The 18,792-nt window shown below is 37.7% G+C and overlaps 1 long non-coding RNA gene across 12 annotated transcripts in view; it reads right to left on the bottom strand.

Annotated features, from left to right (window-relative positions):
• LOC104912401 overlaps nt 1–18,792 on the bottom strand; it is a 135,922-nt gene that overhangs the window by 66,610 nt on the left and 50,520 nt on the right. For 10 of the 12 annotated variants that reach the window (XR_004161107.1, XR_004161106.1, XR_004161110.1 and 7 more), the window contains 2 exons: nt 3,468–3,557; nt 2,986–3,183 (listed from right to left, as the gene is read on the bottom strand). This is a non-coding gene — a long non-coding RNA (uncharacterized LOC104912401). The remainder of the gene's footprint in view (nt 1–2,985; nt 3,184–3,467; nt 3,558–18,792) is intronic. The other 2 variants (XR_004161115.1, XR_004161118.1) reach the window with 2 other exon arrangements.

Below are 18,792 nucleotides of genomic sequence, written 5' to 3'. Positions count from 1 at the left end.
TTTTTGAAGTACAATGCGAGAAAAATCAAGCCACCCTGAGGTTTGGAAGCCAGCCCATCTTTATATCATTTTTCATATTCATTTTCCTGTGGATCAAATCAATCCTCCCACTATCCATAAGAGACTACTGGGATCTTTCCTGTGAAACCCCCTTCTTTTCCTCTACTGTACTTCCCCACGATCTCATTCTCCACTCATATATCTTCACATTCCATCTGTAGGCTGATAACTCATCAATTTACCCCTTCTTTCATGCCATCTCATTTCATCTCATCCCAGCTCATGTCTCTTCTCTGGTGTTTTGTTGTCAGTTATATTATAACCAAGCTTAATTCACATCTTAAATTCTCTTCCTTCCGCACGTAACACTTTATTATTTAATATATGATACTGAGGTCCAACTTCTGCCCCGCAGAAAAAGAGGAAACAAAATAATTTATCTTTTTGAACATTAGCAAGAAAAGCAAACTTTCAGACCACAAGTTCTGGAACTTGCAACATGAAGGCAGTCAGTTAATTTTTTTTTTTCTTCTTTCCCAGCATCCTCATCATATTTGGATTTTATAGCTGATATTTAACCACTGTTGCTACATTTGCTTTGCTTGAGCTAGGGCTGCATAATAGGTACAAAGACATCATTTTGAAATCCAAACATCATAGTCAACAGCAACCAGACATCAATGTCACTATTCAACACTGAATCAACTGAATCAATTTCAAAAAAATAGCCAATACTCCAGTACTTTTTGAAACCACTGCCTTGGTTACAAGATGTAGCAAACAGAAATGAAAGACCTGACTTATACAATTAACTGGAATAATCTTGCATAATATCCTGTATTAATACTTTTTTTTTTTTACTAATACTTCCTACACTCAATATAGAGTATTTTGGAATGAAACATACTAGGGCTTTAACAGTGAAGTTTTCCACTCTGGAAAGTTCCACTTAAAATGCCATCATCTTCTAGAAATACAGTGTTAATAAACTGATAGAACTACTCCTCTGAAAACTAAAATGAATAACAATTTCTTGAATATAACAACGCTCGTGAATAGCTTCATTATAACGGCAATTTATTTAGAAAATAGTATACTGGGATACTGTTAGAAGGAAAAAAAGTTTTGCAGTTAAGTTTTATGTGCAATTTTTTCCTCAGAGAAGGAAAAAAAATTCCTTTCTAAAGTAGCTTGTTACTCACTGTTATCCAAATTATATATAGTTTGAGATTTCTCAAAGGAAAATCTGACTTTTAGATTTTTCTTATTTTGAGGGAATCAGATGTGCTAAAATGATCACAACGTGACATCCAAAGCCAGGTTTATTTTCCCCATGATTATGAGTTTTTGAACTAAGTAAGATCTCTAATTCACATCTGAAATGCAGGATATTTGATTTGACCACCAATTTTTCTCCTTTGGCTACAAAACTATTTCTTAATTTCAGGTTACATAATATTCTCAGATACTATACTTCTTATCTATTGTCAACAGAATTTGGATAAGGCTCATTTGTCCTGTCTTACAGCACGAACTCTCTTCTCAATGAAACGTGTAACTGAGCAGTTAAGCACCTTAAAAGTTAAAATGATACAATTAGATTAGTTATAATTAATCTTTCTTATAGGAAAATAGTATCACTCCTAAAAATTGAAGAGAAAAATTTTCTAATTCTACATTGCCAGCTTCTGACAGCAGATTCCTGTTCTTTTCTTCTGGCTCCAAAATCGTATTTTGGGGCCAGTGATCTGGCTCAAGGTTCAAAAACAGTGGGAACAAAACCAGGAATTTTTGTTGCTGTCATTACATTTTAAGATGATGCTACTAACAACTGCTTGGATTGAAAGACCAATGTTACCAATAAATAAATAAATAAATCAAACCAAACCAAAACAACAACAAAAAAACAAACAGCCAGTAAAGAAAATATAGATAAATGAGAATGCTACACTATCATTCACTGATCTCAGATCTTAAACCTGTACAATGTGTAGCAAAATCATGTGCTTCAATTCTGCATGCAAAGCATCTGAGGCTCAACTCAGATGAAGTAAACTGTACAGTGTCAAAACAGCAGTTTAATAGCAAAATTCAAGAGAGTAATCAATATACTGTCTACCAACACACTGCCAAAACCACTGGAATGTACAAATAACAAAACATGAACTTGAATAATATCTGAAAGCTGGCAGTGCATAGTTTAGGAAGTAAAGAAAATATTTAGAGTGACTTTGTTGTTCACTCGTATTTACTTTTCAGACAGTCACATATGGTATAACATTTAACAAGGGTGATTTTTTGCATAATGCTGACACAACTGTCAATATACACCCTTTGGAGGTACCTGTGCTTCTGCTTGTGGGTTTTTTTTTCCAGCTTAAAATATGTGATTATGAACAACAGTTTGCAATGTTTGTTTTATAATCATTATTATAAAGAGATAAAATAAGACTGTAATGATTATAATACTAAAACATTTTCTTAGAATGCACGTTGTATTGATGCATTCTGCGAACAATACTCTTACCTTTATGCTTCTTAGCAGTCCAATTTGCTTCACTAAATTAATCAGTTATAAATAAATAAAAATATAAAACCAGTCAATATCACTACACTATTATTGTAATACAAAAATGTATGTGATTACACGCCATTAAGTCATTAGTTTTCACATCTAAAGCAGACCTGTCATCACCTGCTCACAAGAAGCTTTGAAAAACAATCACACAATCTTTCTCCTTGTTTCAATGGAGACTAAACAGACACCTGTACTACTTTTCCCTTTACATCAGTGAAAGAAAGATCTATCTTCCTAAATCTATAAATCTACAACCTTACTCTAAACCATCCTTGCTATCCAACTAGAAAGTCCAGTTTCTACAGTGGAAGAACTGCAAATGCCAAACGTTTTTTTAACTGTGTTTAAGATGTTCATACTATTTAAATCTTAACAAAATCTTTGGAGTACACAAGACCTTCTCTCACCTCTTCGCACTCGAATGAGTTTCACCCTCATGGTAGCCTCACCTCTGGCTTGCTCAGATCCCAGGATCTAACTCAGTTCTCCTGGGATCATTGGGAGTTTGACAGTGCCTTCTTCAGATGTTGCCTTTTCACTTTTCTCCAGTGGAAGTCAGGAAAGAGCCAGCTTTATCCCCAGCTCCTTAGATGGCTGTGAGTGCTCTGGGTAGTAATAAGGTAAAATCTGACTTAGCTAACAGGTAAGATAGAATATCCAGCAGTCTACATATGTATTGAACTACAAGCTGCAACTCTTACACAGTACTTGTTCAATCACAGCTTCATCTGATAATTGCAGCTTTAATGATTCTTGTGACTTTTTCATTTATTTTATGTTGTTTCATCATCTTTTGTGAGTTAACACAAATATTTACCCTCAAGCCTGTAAACTTGAGTACCTTACATCATGCAACAACTACTTGTATACATAATGAAATCACAAATACCTGAACAACTTGCAGATCAGCCTCTACTGTCTTCTTCTTGTTTCTTGAGTTCATTTTGCCAGACTACTGCATCATCTTTTTCCAGGCAGCCTGAGACAGATAAAGTGTAACAGCAGAAGAAAAAGCTGAGTACAAATTTAGTTAGAAAATGCAGAATAAACACACCAAAAGCCAAAACATCATAAAATAAACACTTAAGTACTGTTACCCCCTACAGCCTGTTTTACTGATAAATATGATATATCACGCAGAGCAGATAAACAAGAAACAGTAAACAAGCCATGTAATTTCATAGAAGATGATGGAAAATATTTCCACTGTTCCTTTAAGCAGTGGTTTTGAAGTTTTTGAACTGAGCTGCACTCAGGACTATTGGCAATGCTTGATGCATTGCTCAATTTAGATATTCTTTGCCCCCCCAATCATTCACATTTTTCAGTTGAACCAGAAAAGCACATTAGCACAAGTGTAATGTCTCCCTTATTATATACAGACACCTCACTGCCTTAAGACTGATGACCCAGAGTGTACACACTAGAGCAAAATTACTCTTGAAACCTAATGAAAACTTTCCCCTATCCAAGAACTGGGAGATTCAGAAACTATTTGCAGCATACTAAGGAAAAGCATTTGCCATACATACCAGCATAAACTTGCTCTGAGTAGACTGCTCTGCCAGTTAATACAAGCAGAGAATTTATTTGGTCAACGTACGTGTAACAAACCACCTCTGTGAAATATCTTTATCAGAGGAAACACCAGAAATAGCCCTTTTCTTTCCAAGGCACTGAGAAGTCTTTTTTTTGTGAAAGCATCAGATCACTGATATTAACATAAAGATCAATCAGTACACACTCAAAGATTGGAACTTCACATAGATCTGGATAAAAATTAACTGCATGGAGTCATTGCTGACACGGCCTACTCAGTTTTAGATTCACATTCATCTGAAAAAAATAGCAGTCCACGTGATCCGAGTATTAAAATCCCTTATATCCTATCCACTACAAGTACATAATTAAAAAAAACAAATATAGTGTAAATGGCAACTAGTAGCTGTGTATAGTACTTAGGTTTTCATACCTTAATAAGTTTGCAATCACTGACAAGCACAGGCAAGCTGCCCTATCAACTAGGCACTGCAAGGGGTCTAACAAGCATACATGTAACTCCCTACCACCTGCTGCTGCTGCAGGCCTCTGCCTCACCTGGTTACAGCAGATTGCAGACCAATGCCTGAGGTGTTCAAAGGTCTCACAGCAGCATGCAGGTCTCATCCAAATCCAGCTCCAGTAGCAGATGACTGACGTGTTAGATCTTGATTTGAATCACTTCTATCTGCTTAGTTCCGTCTTAACGGTAACATCAGAATCTGCACAGGGTTCTAAAATATATCTACTGTGCAGGTAAAGGACTCCTAATACAAGTATTCTTTCATTAACATTGGTAAATTTTAATTTATCATGAATAATGATGCAAGCCTTTTAAAAAACTTGGGGTTCTATGATTTTAGAAGATGTTATCTTCCGTAACAGCAATTTATGAAGATTTTGGAGCCCTCTGAGGACTCCTGAGGCTGACCATCCAAAATCACTATTTATTTTCCAATCTGAAGGCTAGGCACCTCAGTGAAAAGTTCTGGAGCAGACACTATTTGGAAGAGATCAGATGATTTACACGTCAATGACATCCCACAGAGTTCAAAACCACATCCTTTCTTAGTAGCCAAATTTGATGTACAATCAATGAATATACAGATTATATAGTATATTTGAGAGCTTGGCTTATGAAATTATTTTACTGGAGTAGAAAAGGACATTCACCCTATCCTGGGCACACATAGGAAACTCCGGTGGAGTCGATCTCCAGAACAGATCCTTCCCCACAGGCAGTCAGCTCTTAGATGGGTCTAGGAGAGGTTGAGCCAGGCTCCACCCCTTCCTGCAGCACAGGTGAATTGCCTTCACCTGTGCTCCCATGGCTGATTCATTGCTCGCCTCATGTGATCAATCAGAGGTTCAGGCCATGACTCAGCAGCCCCATACACAAATTCGGCCATAAGCAACAAGTACATAATGTCAATAAAGTAAACTGTAGGGCTAGAGCAGTAAAGGATAGATAATGAAAACTCTCTGCACTGAGTAACTATGGGGAGTCTAAACTGAAGATCTAATAATTGGTCTTATCTCTATCAAGGTGCAACAGAATAAGCTGATAAGTGCAAGAATGTCTGACAAGGCCCTAGGGCTCTTTACAGCTTGCAGTGAAGCTTCATTATTGTGAAGAATTTTAAGGATCATCTCATGTGGAGAGAACAAGAGGAATTTCTTTTTCCTGCCATGCTGCTGATGTGGATATATGCAAGGTGCACTTAAGTAGATAAGACACGCTTCTCCCTTCATACAGGCCGCGACAATGCTGAAGTTTCACTGTTGGGTTCTCCTTTACACGTCTTCTCAGGCATGCAAGCAACAGGTGCATGAAGAATGACCCCTGGTTGAGCTGAAGGTCTGCTGTCTTGTGGTGCAGGAGCCCAAAGGAAAACTCACTTCAAAGAGAGAACTCCTCCTTGAAGTTCCTACATTTCCATCTCTGACCAACCCTTATTCAGGACAAGTTAATATATTCCTGCAAGTGTTTAGATTAAGAGATTTATTAGTGCTTATAAAGATCACAACAGTAGCTAACACTTCACTTTCCAAATTGAAGGAAACATTTTGCACAGTGGCAAAAGAAATGGTCCTTCCTTCCCCAAGCTTTAACATAAGCTGAATACTACAGGTAGGAATGCAGGCACACACTTTGTGTCTTTCTGTGTAGGATGCCTAAGTGTGTGAGCATCAGGTTTATGAAACTCTTCCTCCAAAATCACAGTAGTTCCTCTCTGAAATATGCAAATGATACGGTGCCATGACAAACAGAAGTCCATTTTGCACCCGTAATATCAAAAGATCCTTCTTTGTCTTCCAAAAGAGTTTCAGTGCATTTAGTTTGCAAACAATTGAACTCTGTTCTACTCCAGACCTCCATAAGATACTTTGCCTTTTAATAAAAATGGCAGGAAGACTGCCACAGAATAAGCAGAGCGGTAAAATAGTGGGATTTAAACTGGCCACACCTGAATAACTGCACAGTTTGCTTACGATGAGATGCAACTACCGCATCATCTGTTACCTATTCAAAGCATCAGTTCCTTTAGGGTAAGCTACAATCAAGGTATATGAGGACATTTAAACAAGCAGGCTGTAGCTGACTGAAACCACACTCCGCAAGGCAACAGAGTGGAGACCACTTTAAGATGGCTGTACAGTATAAAGGATGCATTAACATCACGTTTATATTTTGCTTACAGTATTTCAGGCATGTTGAACTCACAGCCCGTGGGCCAAATGCAGCCCAGCACAGCTCATAGTGCAGCCTGCTCCCTGCCCAGCACCATCACATGCAGCAGCTCTTCCCCACCAAGCCAAACATCAGGGCACTATGAACCCTATCTGGGCTGAAACCAGGGCATGGGGGTGCAGTGCAGAGCGAGCTCAAATTATGACAAATGAGTTGCTGCACTTTAATACACTGGCTGAACACAGTCCCATGAACAGCAAAAAATACGAAGTCGTGCTTTCCATTTTGATAAAAACATTTGAGGTTTCAAGATTGCTGAAAAAAAATCAACCGTTTTCTAATTTGCAACTGTTTTCATTCAACATAAATACATTATTTGTGAATTTTCAGACGGAATGCATAGAGTTGCAATTAAAAAGTGGATCACATCTCTTTACCAGACTTTTATATGATCTCTCTTACCAGAGGGAAACATCCCTCACTTCACCTTATTCATGCCATCACTTTCTGACAGTATGTACATTTGTGAACAACTGTTTTGAAGGATGAAGCATGGGAATCTCATAAAAAATCTCTACTGAACACCTTGAGAACTAGCTAAGAATTGCAGCCACTGCCATTGAAAGAGACTGATGCATTGGTTTCACATAACCAAGGTCAAATATCCCTCTAGTTTTATGTTTTTATTGCTCTCTTTTTTATGTTTTAATAAAAAACACTAAAGAATAAAATGCTTTGTTATTTTTTATATACATTAACTATGTTATATATTTAATGAGGGCTGCTCTGAAAATAATGCCTCCTCTTTTATTGTATTGACCCACAATATCAGAGGCAGATGTTGGTGGTATGGCAGCAGAGGTTGGCCCATCCCGACAATATTCTATCACATTTTGTTGCCGTGTGACAGATGGCAGCAGAGGGGCCATCTGACAAAATGGCATCTGACATAAAGATGTGAAAATGAATTCTTCCACAGAGAAGAAAATGGTACCCACTGACATTCACTGATGCTTGCTGAACATTTGTGGAGATCGAACAGTGGATGTGAGCACAGTGAGGTGGTAGGTAGTGCATTTCAGCAGTGACAACAGCAGGAAACTTTCACTAGTACAGAATTTTACTAGCATGCCACTCAAGCTCTTGTTCATCACTGGTAAAAATGCATTGCTAATCGTGGTGACTATGTTGAAAAGTAGTGTTTTGTCACTGAGAACTTGCTCAATCACAGTTATTGTGCTCTTCTGTAACTGTTGATGTTTCCATGGAAATAAATAGGAGGCATTACTTTTGGAGCAACCTAAGAAAATCCTTTGTACCTACATATAATTCCTCTTCACTCAGGGCCACACTTGCAGCCCAGGCAAGGCAAAAGGTTGGACACTCGTGCAGAATCTAATTCAGAAAATAACAGTAAGCTTTGTTTATGAGGATCGTATATCTCAACAGGTGCTTCATTGTCCTTCTATTTTAGTTCTAATTTAACTGCTTCTTCCTTCTCCGTCAGTGTTTTGCTGAACAAGCAGGGAAAATGCTTTAGCACTGAATCTCAACTGCAACATCCTATGCAGCAATTAAGCAAGCTTTCCACAAACAGCAATTCTTGTTTCATAGGTCATCTCTTCAGTTATTTGAAGGAATAGGAATGTTTCAGAAAATCCTTCATATAGCTGTTTTCAAACCAACTACCGCATGGGTCTCTTGTAGAGTTAGAACATATTGACTGTAGCTGGGTCAAGTGAATAGTTATGCCACATGATATTCTTTCAAGTTCACTGATGTTCTCACACAGTTCTGAGCCTTTTTTTGTGCCTGTGCTTTCTGATAGAGATGAAAGAGACCATGTTAGAAGAGATGCTAATGGGAGGTTTGGGTTACCCTACAACCTCCTTTCTCAAGCTGATGACAGATTTTATCATTCTTACCTTCTGATTAAATTTTATTAGTTGAGACAAAAATTTTGAAGTCTAACTTAAATCACCCCAATATCAACCAACAAAGCAAAATGAGAGCTGCATTTACACAACCTACAAGAAATTATTACTGGCAGACTATAGCACACAGACAAACATGAATGTCTTAGTGTCATGTTTTGTAAAAACACAGCCTCTAGCACAAACCTAGCAGCTTTCAAAACCCAACAGTTGCACAGTACCACTTTCATTGATCCTGGATGAGGAAATCCACATGAAGTAACATTTAAATTGAAAATCTGACCCATGAAGTGACTGACTCCAGAGATCTGCTCTCTGCCAAACGCAACTTGTCCAAGTCTGCCATCATTCGTCCCATCTGTCCTTCCAGTTACACCGTACCAAAAACTTTGTGCCAATAAACCACAGAGGAACTTGCTTCAGGAAGAACTCCAGCACTGCATGCAGAGAGGGCAGATGGGGTTTGCATCATGCCACAGCATGACCATCCTGGGAAACCGTAACGTACAGAACAGACTGAAATGTAGCCAATGGTCTCCAATCCGTAAAGTGGACTAATGGCACTGTCCTGTCTCACACAGCTCTTTAAGCTCTTGACATGAGGAAGGCTGTGAAAAACTCACATGCTACAGGAACAACAATCAGATGATACAAGCAGTCTTCATTTCTGCTGAATGCAAATAGCATTACCATTTGGAAAAGCCAAACTTACCATTTAGAATCCTTAACAAAGGATTATGACCTGACTGGAGACCGGCAAGTTAGAAGATGTACTTCACAATAATCCAATTCATCCAATAAGCACATGTAGTTCAATGAGCCTGTTTATATGAAATCCATATTGCTATCTTCATTTCCATGCTTGAGATGGCCAAAGAAAAAACAAGCTAGGAAAAAATCACTTATATCACAAATCACTTAGCCACATAAAATGTCTGTGTTGCTCTGGCATGTTCCATCAAGAAATTAGTTCACAATGTTTTGCCTTGAAGGTTACACTTATTACTCACAAGCACAGGAAACAGGAATAAGGACAAAACATCTGTATTCTAAATTCAGCAGTCTGAGGCACGGAATAAGACTGTTCATCCTGTCCTAAGGAACAGTGTAAAAGACTGTCCAGAGTAAATAAATAATTTGTAAAATGTTACGCAAAGCATACTTTTCAGTTAAACATTTCTCTCTTAATCCTTTAAGGACTAGAATATCATTAGTCTAATTCAAGACTACGTGCTATACTTCCTCCTTCCCCTCAGAACAAGGCCCTACCAATCAATGTGCACTCGTTTTGCAAATCAGCCTCTGCGAGTGGCTTGCTTTCCTCTGCAGCTGTGCACTAGCTTCACCGCAGAGCTGAAGTCAGCTGCTCTAATGCTTGCCACTAAAACATAGAATGTCAATCACTTGCACTACTCACAGAATTAGCACAACACAAGTCTAATTAGAAACTAAGCACTGTATTATCTGCAATGATTTGGAGATAGAGTAAACTGATGCATGTTTTAGGAACCTTTCTTGCTGCACAGTAGTTCATGATAACACCCACCTCACAGCTCATTAGCAAATCAAAATATTACACTGTATAAATACTACTTTGCTCTTTTACGTTTTACAGAAGCCCTGGGTCTCAGAAGCTGCCATTACAGTGTATATGTGATTTAGCTCTATTGGAACATTATAGGAAATGGAAAGCAGCCCAGACTGTCCAAAAACAGCAAAATGGCAGCCAATACACTGTATACTTTGGTTCTCTCTCTATAGAAGTAGTCCCAACCAGCCTCAAGACATTTTAAACTGGAATACATATTGGCAGAACACAAAGAAACTATATACTGTATGACGCTGCACATGAATTCTCAGTACTTCTGCACTGAATTTATTTCTTTCTCTTGATCTTTTGTGCAGAAAACAACGTAACCCACTATAAATCTAGAGAACACTAACACAAGCTTCAAGTAAAAATCCAAAAGCAAGGAGGAAGAAACCCAGCAAAGAACTGAAGTCAAAGATGCAAATGTTTAACAGCAAAAAAAATAAGATATGAAAGGATACACAGCTGTTTTTCTGCATGATTTCTCAAAATGGGAATTGGAGAGCACAAATGTAGACCATGTTCTCACTTGTAGTTGAGATAAACATTTACAAGCTATTCATTTTAAACAGGAAGACATAACATCAGGACACGACCTTTAATTTCACTGAGGTTGCAAAGGCAAACAACCACAGCTCTGCTGCAATGCAGTTAACATCCAGGAAGAGATGCATAGTATTCCCTGCTTTGTTATTACAGGTGTAGTTGATTTTATATTCAACGAGGAAGGTGCAATTTTATGGCTGTGTGGAAAAATCTTTAAAATGCTTGCGGGTGGATGCCTAATGATGCCAGACCGGTGTTGTAAAACATAACACAAAGATAAAGTATTGAAGAAATTGTCTATGTGCCAATGAACAAGCATCTAGGTAAATAATCCTAAACCATACATGCATATATTTGGTGTCATTACACTGTTATTACAGATGTGTACCTTTCTTTTGTTGGCTTAAAAGAGTGCAATTCTGATGCTTTACGATTAGCCTTCTAGCTGGAAGCTGACAGAACTTGAAAGACACTAACAAAAGGTAGCGGAAGATTAATTTACAAAGAAAATGTGCATTTTGAAAAGCCATAATCTACTTGTATCTTAAAACATGAAACAAATTTCTAGCTTGTATAACATTACCTACATACAAATCTAAACAGACTTTTTTTTTTAAATATAGGAAATAAATACAGAAGATATCTCTTCATGTTAATGAACAAGGACGTATTTATGGCATTTTCTTATAAAAATGAAAATAGGCAAAAAGCTAGGTGATGAGTTTGGACCCTTGTACCCCAACTTATCAGTGACACTTATAGGAAATCCATGTCCATGATTTGAAACTTTAGTAAGGCATGTTGGCTTACTAAAAGTCCTTAAGTTCAGTTCTCCAACATTGGTGTTTTTGGAGTTACTAGTCATTTCTAAACCCTGGATCACAATCTTTAAAGAAACGTTTCCTAACATGCATGACAACCCAGGACAGAACGTGTTAGTTAATTCGTTTGGGAAAAAATATTGTACATATATATTAAGGATAAAACTATTTCCCAGTCTATAACTGGCTTCTCATCATTAAGGACCTTAAATAGAACTCTGATTTAGCTTACTTTTACTCTCCATCAGGAGAGAAATGAGGATCCCTACAAGATCTTTATTTCAGGCTTCGAACATTTAGTTCCACTTCAGGTTGCAAGAGCACACCAAAGCTTTGAAACAAGCAATTGCAAAAGCTTGAGAAATCTTTTTGAAGAAGTTCTAAGCCCAAAGATGGCTTAGACATATGAACTAACTATACTAAAGAGAAAAGGACTTCCACAATATTTAATAACTTGGTAAAATGCTAACCCTTTATTTTCTGTGAGAAAAATATGCAGAACTATTTGAGGTTCTAGAATTCTCAGATAGGCTAACAGTACAGAGAATTACTTTTACCTGAAAGTTTTTCCATTCTAATATATTTTACTGACATTTATTTTTCCTCAATAATAAAATGTGCAAAATCAACATCACTTGTAACTCTAGCAAGTATTTTGAACACTGAAAATGAGATTGGCTAAAACTCCAGGTTCTACAATATGCATCAACTCGATGAAAAAAATTATCTAGATAAAATACATACAGATGTCTTGCACATGATTTCTGAGTACACAGCAGACTGCAAAGATGTCTAGGCATGGTATTATACATTTCTACAGTTCTCTAAGTAAAATTGTCAGAGTACTCAAAAAACATGACTGAGATGTGTACTGAGACAGTGTACTGAGTGGAGGTGAAACCAAGGCAAGGAGAGATTGCAAGGAGGAAGCCTGTAGAAGAGCTGGGAGCCACTCAATCCCACATATTTAACCACAAGATCAGCTTCCTTGTTCGAACACAAGGGGAGGTATTTCAGAAGCATCTTCTGCCTCACTGCTTGGGGGGAAAATGGTTTAAAATCTTATGACAGGAAGAACACATCCAGCTGTTACCAGGTTTCATTAACCATCTAATTCTTAAGCACCTTGTCAAGTTTTAGGAACATGTTTAAGAGTACTTGGGCCACAGCTAATTGAAAGCTTGGATTTCAGATTTCTAATTCCAAATAAAACTCAGTTTTACATAACTGCAGGCAGGGATAGGAATTATCTAAAAGCTTTTGCTAAATATCCACTGAATCCCAAATGAGGGTCTGAGATAACTGAAATAAAGGCTGATATATCCCAGAATCACAGAAGAATTGAGGTTGGGTTGAATGAGGCCCTTGGAAATCATCTGAACCATATGAATATTTGAACACAGCACATTTCTTTGACCCAAATCTATTAAGGGACAAAATGAAAGAATCCCAATTTAAAGCAACACTTGAACATATAGTTCATGTTTATTTATGATTACAAATTCAGGAAAAAGGAGGAAAAATGATTTTGGGAAACACACAAGTCATGGAACTTGCCTAACTCTAGTTAGAATGGTCCTGGATGGCATTTTTAATCTCAGTAATGCTACTTACATGACAAATTTTGCTGGAAAATCCTGATTTTGTTCTCATTTCATGAAATTCACTATCCTTAGATAATATTTTTATTTTCATATGAGATTCATCTTTTACTTATATTCAGATGAAAAATACCAAACCTTAGATGAGTTAGTCTTACGAACGGGGGCCCAAAACATTCAGTAAGGTAATGGGGTAGGGCTTGGTTTTTTTGCAGAAAAAACAGTACAGTCCACATCCAGTTTAACAAACCACCACCTCTTGCTACAATGTGTATAAAGCCACATGTTCTTCCTTTTGTTTTAAGACTGCTTTCAGGTTATAAATACTATGAGCTGTTTTTTTCCTGAAAACTAATTGCTATGAATCCAGGCCATTGTGGTCAAGTGAAAAGCAGCACAGTACAGGACTGAAAAATGAGAATGTCAGCAAAGCCCTGAAATGCTTTATTAAAGGCAATGTCTTAAAAATATGACATACATACATAACATGTATATGTTTTAGGTAGTTCTCTATACCTGGTAGTAAACTATGGTTATTACAAGGAGAATTTTAATTTGTCCAAACCAAACCATAAATAATAAAGGCCAGCATTTGGAAATCGGATTTGTGTGGGTGGATTGTTTTTGCATCCCTGTGGATTCAATGGCAGGATCAAAGATTAGGAAAGCCAGAAATAAACTCAATCTGAATACTCCTGAAGTAAAAGCACCTGGCATTTCCAGTACAAGGAAGGATCTGTTTTTACTGACACCCACCCAAATGCTTGATGAGCAGAACACTTTCAAACCAGTAAAAAAAATTAAAAAAAATTAAAAAAATCATATTCTTCTCCCACCCTTCCCACAACTGCCAATTTCTACTTTATCTATTTCTTTGAGTTACCAGTTAGAGCTAAGGGAACAACAAAGCTGGCATCTTGAGCCTCACTTTTTCTTACTACTCTAATTAAAATTAGTTGAGCTTAACCTCCTTCCCCCAAGCTATGTATCTAGACCTGATTTTTTTTCAGCTTTTCCAAGACACAAACTGTTTGTTTTAATTTCAGTTGTTCTGAAAGCAATCAGAGAATAACTACACCCATTATGAGTAATGACAGCAAAGAGAAGAGGCAGATCTACTGGCTCCTACTGAGGAAATTGTTGACAGCTGTCACATTCCAAGTCACTTGATGTTGACAACCAGACATGAACACATACAGTTCTACTTTTGGTCAAAATTACTGAGAACGCTGTCACAAGTCAGGTTCAAGCATCTGAAGAGATGGTCCAAGATATCACAGTGCTGTGTAATACCATAACAATCAGAATTGATTACAGATGCATTTGAGAATCTAGACATAAATAATCCCTAGAACACAGCTCCCACCCATATGGGTAAGAGGTTAAATACTACGGTCAATATTATGGACAGAAGGAGCCTAAACAATGTCCCCCAGTCCCCTTAATTTCTGGGAGAAATTCAAAGCTAACCAACAATTCAGTTGATTTCCATGGAAACAAGATTTCAATTCATGAATTGAAATTGCACGAGAGCCAAAAAATGCCAAGAGATTCCAAAAACATTTTTCCACACTGAGATTCTCCAAATAAAAGCTTGATAGTTAGCAGAATAGAGATAATAAATTCACTAGGGCTTTTTTTTCTCTATCATCTACACCATTCTTCTGTTTGGTGTACGGCACACCTACCTTGTATACACACAGTTATATTCTTTGAAGGTTTTGTTAAATGCCCTAAATAAAGGCACTTCCATATTTTTTAATATTTTAATAATTTAAAGAGCAGAAAGTGTCTATGTGGGGAAAAGGCACAGTGATTCAGTTCTGCATCTCACCACAAGTCACCTCTGGATCTGGATATAAAATACTGGTATTTTAGGGGAACAGTTAAATACATTTTTATTCTATTTTCCAGTAGAAACATATTAAGATTCAGAATTATCACTTCTCTTGAATACCTACAAATAATAAATTATTATTCCTCTGGAACACATCTATAGTAGCTGATTTCTCTAAAAAAACATGGGTAACTGTTGTACTTTCATCTTAGAATTAACAAGCTCTTGCAATAAATACTTGCAGTAATAGTTAACTTTCGCAGAGACAAAATTGTGTAATATTTTGTAATTTTCAGTGTTTCAGTGAAGGAGGTTTTTCATTTTACATCATTTCTCATAATCTATGCAATAAAGCTAGATCTGCAAATATCCATTCAGACTCAAGTATACAGGAGAGCATGTGGTACTCTGCATAATACCAAAACTGATTGACTTGTTGACATTTTACTATCTGTGCAGAATTTTTTCAGGTCACGTACATTTAGAGAAATTTTACAAGCTCTGAAGAGACCATGTAGCATTATGGACCTGACACAGCTCAGATTTTGAACACACAGGGAAAAAATAAAAAGTTTTGAAACTTTGCTTTGCAGCTCTTAAAACAAACCAATTCATTTCTAAATTGAAAAGTAACGAATAGCTTGTATAAGCATGAAGACTGATGAATGAATTCAAATGATATAACTGAAATTAAATGGAGTTTGATGGAAATTTTATCTGGAACACAGCTAGTGGTTTGTTCATTTGTTTTTTATTCCAAGTATCTTCATTATTCAGTTCAGATCTTAAGATGTCTGAGTATCTCTCCATTAAGTTTTCAGTTTTACGCACAATTTTCTCTTTGAATAAACCAAACGTACTGCAACTATATAATGAAACCTAGCAGAATACTTCACAAACGTATTTGTTTTGTTACATCTTACTTATTCTTTCTACATATGCCTAGGTTAAAAAAAACACCCTCTGAACCTTCAACTGATGTAATTATATTTAATCCCTGTTACTAGTAAAGGTCATTAGGTATACCTTCCTCAGACTTTTTAAAAGTTGTTTTTGTATCCTACTGGAGCTGAGAACCAGAGGAGTAGTAACTTCCAATGATCCTTTTGTAGACTGAGGTAGTTTAACTGTGTCTACTCACCCAACAAGACAATTCCAATTCTCATCGTTCAAGACAGAGAACAAACAAAAGCTGCATTACCCTTCCATATCAGCCAGAAGCACACAAACTCAGAAAGGTAATTTGACTGCAAACATCAGCTGCTGTACCAAAATTTACAGGCACAACATAAAATAATTCAGGAAATTCGAGACCCAAAAGTGCTCAAAGTTTTAAGGAAAAGAAAGCACGTGCATTTAGAGCTTAACTCGGATCCATTGCTTGACTCAATAACAACCCAAAGAAAGTGTGGCACACAGTATATTAAGTTAATAAAAAACCAAACAAATGTACAGCTACTAAATCTGAAAATTCAAACCTTAAGTTCCTCATTATAAAAGCCACAAGTGACTTTCTAAGCAGAACTACCCAAACCACTGTGCTGCATCCCTTGAGACAATCATTTTTCCTTCTCATCTTCCTTGCTCCTTTTGTAATGAGGTATGAAAGTTTAGTTGTCTGAAGCCCAACTATTTTCAGGCATCTTTGAGCACTCACCAGTCAAGGGATGAGATGACCATATGCGATGAAAGGACAAGGTTAATTCACAATTTCTGGTTGCTGTTAGCGTTTCATGTACCACATAATGACTAACAACATGAGAGGCCTCTATTCTTCTAAGACATAATTGGCTTTTCTTTAGAGAAAAGCGCACAGAAATACAACAAACAGGGGTAACATTCAGGTCATCCTCAAACAGATTAACTTCCTCAGCCTCTTTCAAGCATTATCTTCCTACTTGTCCTCCTCTGGGAGCTGCAGTTCAGGTCACCACAACTTCTCTCCTGGCAGCTGCTGCTCTGCCCTTTAGGGAAGCACTTGGTGACCGGCCAGGCCAGGGGCTACCATTGCAAAGACACCTACAGACTGCCGGCCTTTGCCGCCTGCCTACCTACTCCAGTTTGGTTTCATGCACTCCGAGCTCTAAAACCATCACCTGTATCCTGTTATGCTGAAACAGAACTAGCCTGCACCATGCCAAAGACCCACTGAAATGCCTCTTGGCTTCACTATGACCTCATATCTGACCAAGGCTGGAAGCCCACGAGGTATCAACTATCCTCATACTGCAGTCCTGCTGCTCCCTACTGAGTTACACTCTTGAATGCATTCTTACCAACCCCACAGCTCACTGCCCTTGTTTCACTGCAGCCTCACCACACTGCGGTGGCAGTGCTGCTGTCTCCATGCTCCCACCACTCTCTGAGATGCTGCTGATCAAGCAAATGCAGTTGTTGCAACCAGTAGCTGAAAAAATACCTGTCAGCCTGCCCTTTCTGCAGTGGACATATGCTACAAGATGCTGAATTTACTCAAGTCTTGCTGCACATTTTCTCCTGTATCCTGCAATCTCTCTGGAGCTGTACATATACCTGCTTTTTCAGAAGAAAAGCTGCACACAGCACTGAGCCTTGAGTAATGATGATTTTCATGCTCCTTCCAGTACATGCTTAGTACCAGTGCACTATCACAGCTGCATCCCTTGCCCTTTCATCTTTGTCAAGTTTCCCGGATTCACTCAGACCACAGCCTGTGCATTGCATAAGTGGCTATCATTATTTCACTCCCTTCCCTGGACATTTCAAGCTGTTCTTAATGTTCTTTGCTTCATTCCTCTAGGTTAGGCATCTTTTCTCAGCAATTCCTCCTATAAACTGGAATCACATGTCCCACAAATTATCCTGTCTCTAATTAAGAAATCTTTTATGTCTCTAAAGCTACATGTGCATGCCAGAATTCTCAGCTCCACGATGCAAGCATCTATCCTCTTCTCTGCTTCTGCTTCTGGGATTTAGAGAAAAGTATCCCTCTGCTACTTTGGCTGTATATTTTCCTCAAATATTTTTCTCAGCTGTCTCAGCTGTTTGCATATTCGCTCCTGGCAATTTTATTTCACTTTCATTTTGTCTTGTGAAAATGTAAAACAGCTGTATCTTCATTTTGCCACTTTTATTCCCATTGCCAGGATCACATGCAACAATAATTTTTCATATATGCATGAAATCTTCATGGCCTGCAAGTCTAATATTTCCTGTGGTCCAGTTCCCTGCAGGAGGGTCTAATGTGCCCATCTCTAGGTGCTGATAATCAGATTTTTCTCTCTCTGTGGGTCTCTCTCAGTCTGTCTGATGCTAACCATCTTTCCAGTCCAGTATGCTAAGTATGTAACACACGGAGATTTCATGTTTTTGAAACCTACCTCTAAAGAACTCAAAATACACATGTTAATACATATAGTATGTAGATATATCAATGAGGCACAATGAGAATAAAAATTCTACTTTTTCTAACTGGCAAACAATGCTCCTCTTTCCAAGTTCCAGTTGGGTTGCCACAGCCAGTGACAGGAGGTTACTCTGACAAGTGTGACAAACACCTCCAAATCTTTTGAAGTCTCCTTCACCTCTCTCGTCCCTAAGTATTACGTCTCTTTTCCCACATTTGCAGTTACCATGTTAAAGTAAACTATGCTATTCTCTAACAGAGAGTTTAA

Source organism: Meleagris gallopavo, chromosome 1 (assembly GCF_000146605.3).
Source record: "Meleagris gallopavo isolate NT-WF06-2002-E0010 breed Aviagen turkey brand Nicholas breeding stock chromosome 1, Turkey_5.1, whole genome shotgun sequence".
Classification (NCBI taxonomy): domain Eukaryota; kingdom Metazoa; phylum Chordata; class Aves; order Galliformes; family Phasianidae; genus Meleagris; species Meleagris gallopavo.
This window is presented reverse-complemented; position numbering and strand designations above follow the sequence as displayed.